The sequence below is a fragment of the Gavialis gangeticus genome, unplaced genomic scaffold (genome assembly GCF_001723915.1).
Source record: "Gavialis gangeticus isolate Ggan-Ray unplaced genomic scaffold, GavGan_comp1, whole genome shotgun sequence".
Classification (NCBI taxonomy): domain Eukaryota; kingdom Metazoa; phylum Chordata; order Crocodylia; family Gavialidae; genus Gavialis; species Gavialis gangeticus.
In genome coordinates, this window is record NW_017729034.1 from 9,808,791 (window position 1) to 9,813,030 (window position 4,240).

Here is a 4,240-nt window from a genome sequence, read left to right on the forward strand (position 1 = left end):
GCCTTCAACACTTGTCTGGACCGTCCCCAGCTCACAACGTACCTTTTGCTTCCAGGTACTGAGTGGCTATCTTTTCTGTTGAACAAAGTAACATCTGGGATTGGGTGAGCATGAATGATGTGTGCCCCCAGCAGCTGGGGAGGCACGGCGGTGGTGGGAGCACGGCAGCAGTAAGCAGTGGAGTTTCCACAGACGTTGCTGGCACTGTTGGCAGTGGGGGAGGGGGAAGGGGGGGGCCGGCAGTGAGCAGCAACCTAGGGGCAGCGACCACCCACAGCCACCGCCAGCAGCATCAGCAGGAGCCAGTGGGGATCACGGACCACCTGCAGATGCTGCTGGTGGTGTCAGTAGTAGGGTGGCAAGCAGTGACCGCCTGCAGGCACCGCTGACACTTTTTGTAGGGGGTGAACTGCCATGCTCAGGGGGTTCACATGCACCCACGTGTACCCCCTATATGTTGCCCCTGTGGGTGAGATTATTGTACTGAATGTTTTTCTCTTTCTGAATATAGGAACTGCTAAAATTATACTTGTTGCACTAATAAAGTCAGACTTTGATTTTAGGACAAAGTTGTCTGGTTTCGTATTTCACATTCCTTTTGAGGGTTAACTGTGCTTTAACGATTCCTTAGCACTATCTGGGAGACAGTGGTGCTAGCATACCCTCACTGTAGAGCTTCATAGAAACTGTCTTAAAACCACCTGTCATTCAAAGAGCAAGTTTTCTGCAAGACACCACAGACTTCCTCAACAGCAGTGGTGCTCAATCTTTTCCCCTGGTGGGCCAGATGGGCAGTGCCCAGTCCAACCACAGGCTGGCTGGTGGTTCTGATCCAGTGCCCAAGGCCAGTGTGGCAGCCACCATCCAACCACACGGAGGGTGAGGGGGTAGGGAAGGAAAGAGCAGCTTGCCTGATTCTCACCCCGCAGGGGCAGAGGGGAACTTTGCCTGGCCCCACAGGCTGGTGCAGGGAATGGGAGGGAAGAGTGTGGGGTATATGGCTCAGCCCCGTGGTGGCGGGGGTGTGGTCCAGCCCCCACCCAGCCCTGAAAAGGGAAGGAGATACGGTCTGGTTCCAATCAGGCAGATGGGTCTTGGAGTTTGGAAATTTGGCAGGGGGAGGATGGCCATGGTGATGGCCACCATTCCCCTGCTGCCAAATTTCCTGACTTGTCAGGAGGCCTACAGCTCATATGAGATGGCTCTACAGGCCTCATCTGGCACCGGAGGTCAAGTACCTCTACTCCACAGAATCCAGAACATCACCTGCCTCCCTGAGAAAGCCACACTTGTACCCATGGATGTCACCAGCCTAACATCTCGCACCATGAAGGCACAGCTGCCTGACTAAAATACCTTCAAGAACAAGAGGTATAACAACATGTTGCACAAACCATCCACTTCACACTCACCCACAACTTCACTTTCAACAATTGTCACTTCCTTCGAACCACGGGCACACAGATGGCTCCTCAATATGCCAACCTCTTCATGCGCCACCTGGGGAAAATATCCTAGAAAACTAACCTGCACTATACCTATGTTAAATAAATGATATTCTTATCATCTGGCCTGAACACCTGGACTCACTTATTGACTCCCACCGCAGGTTTAACAACTATCACTTCTCGATCAAGCTTTCTCTGGGATACCCCTATGCTAACATCAATGTTTTAGATACCATAATTCATATCCAAGATGGCATCCTACAAACCACTATATACAGAAAACCCACAGACTACCATATGTATGTCCACAAGGCCAGCAATCATCCCAAGCATAGCAAAGAAGCTGTAATCTACAGCCAGACCCTCAGACACCACAACATCCACTTTGAGGAGAACACTTGTGATGCCCACCCGACCAGCTTAAAATCTATCTTTATACAACAAAGGCACTCCAGCAGCAAAGAATAGACCCTGTATTTGAAAGAGCTATCCAGATACCTCACAGTAACCTGCTATAATACAAAAAAACCCAACCCTGTAACTACACCAGCCTGGTGGTCACCTACCACCCCACACTGGAACAGATCAGGAGAATCACCAAACAATTGCAGGCAAAGATCAGACCTTGAGAGAAATATTCCCTACCCTTCTGCTCCTAGCCTTCAAACAGCCCCCGAACCTTGCCCAACCCAGGAGCAAACTCTCTGCTGTCCAACAGGCATCAAGGAGAACACAGTCTTGCCCTGCCAAGAAATGCTTAACCTGTCAGCGTATCTCCACTGTCACTGCTATCAACATCCCTCATTAACAAAACCATCAAAATCTATGGTTCCTATACATGCCATTCCCAAAAAGTGATACACCTGATCCAGTGCACCAAGTGCCCTCATGGCAACAGTGTCAGTGAAACTAAACAGCAATTATGCATCAGAATGAATTCTCACAGAAAACCCCCCCATAAAGGACAGGGACACACACACGTGCACACCCACTCCCTCCCACCTCCCATTAGGAGCACATTTCTCACAGAAGAACCATCCCCTCTCTGACCTCACTATCTTCCTGCTGAAGGGAAATCTACCAAACACCTTTAAAAGGTGAACTTGGGAACAAAAATTTGTAAGCTGTCTGGACACCAAGAACCAAGGACTAAACCCTTGGCACATGTGCCAGAGCATGGCACGAGAAGGCATTTTGCTTGGCTTGTGCACCTTGGGGCAGATGGCAGGGGAGCTGCAAGAGGCCCAATCCTTTTTCTGGTAGTATAGCCCAGGCCCCTTCCCCACCATCCACCTCAAGGTATGCGTGCATCTGCTACTGAGAACAAGCTGGGCTGGGGCTCCACACGCCGAGGTGCAACTGCTTGCAGCCCCCCTGCCAGCTGCTATGAGCAGCCCGGGCTCCATGGTGGGCAGCAGGGGCCTGCCCAGAGTCCAGGCCAGCTGTGGCATGCAGCCAAAAGGCATCAAGAAGCTGCACCAGGACCTGTGGAGGCCCAGCTCAGCTCATTGCTGGTGGCAGGTGCACACATACCTTGAGGTAGACAGCAGCGAAGGGGCCAGGGCTGCACTGGCACAACAAGGATCGGGCCGCTTGCAGCTTCCCCACCATCCACCCTTGGCATACCAACATCCTGATGTCATTCAATACGGAAAAATGCAAGGTGTTCCACCTCAGGAATAAAAACCTGCATCATGTTTATAGCCTCGGCAATGCTACACTCACTAGCACCATGACCAAAAGAGACCTGGGGGTCATGATTGACCACAAGATGAATATGAGCCACCAATGCAATACTGCAGCTGGCAATGTAAATAAAACTCTGGCTTGCATCTACCAATGCATCTTGAGCAAGGCCCAGGATGTCATCCTCCCACTGTATTTGACCTTGGTGAGGCTGCAGCTGGAGTACTGCATCCAATTCTGAGCTCCACAATTTAGGAAGGACATGGAGAAGCTTGAAAGAGTCCAGAGGAAAGCCACACACATGATGAGAGGGCAAGAGAACAGGCCTTATGAAGAGAGGCTGCAAGCTATGGGACTCTTCAGCCTGGAGAAGCGCAGGCTCAGGGGTGACATGGTGGTAGACCAGAAGTGCATAAGGAGTGTGCATCAGGATCTGGGGGAACACCTGTTCACCAGAGCACCTCAGGGGATGACAAGATTGAATGGTCGCAAACTCCTGCAAGACCATTTTAGGCTGGACATAAGGAAAAACTTCTTTACTGTCTGAGCCCTCAAGGCCTGGAACAGACTCCCCCCAGATGTGGTGGAAGCACCTACTCTGGACACTTCCAAGAAACATTTGGACACTTATCTTGCTGGGATCCTTTGACCCTAGCTAACTTTCTGCCCCTTGGGCAGGAGGCTGAACCTGAAGATCTTACAAGGGGCCTTCCAGCCCTAATGTCTATGAAATCTATGAAATCTTAGAAGTTGAGGTTGCAAGTGTTTTTGGCACTCTGCTGAAAAATGTTGCCAACCCTGAACTAAACATTGATCCATTTTATAGCACATTATGTATCTAGCTTGTGGTGCTCTGGCAAGGTGCCAGAAGACTGGAAAAGGGCCAATGTGGTCCCCATTTTCAAAAAAGGGAGGAAGGAGAACCCAGAAAATTATAGGCCCATTAGTCTTACCTGGGTCCGGGGGAAGTTCTTTGAGAAAATTATCCAGGTGCACATCTGCGAGGGGCAAGCAGGGGAGTGTATGCTTAAAGGCAACCAACATGAGTTCATTAGAGGCAGGTCCTGTCAGACCAACCTGGTGGCCTTCTACGACCAGGTCACCAA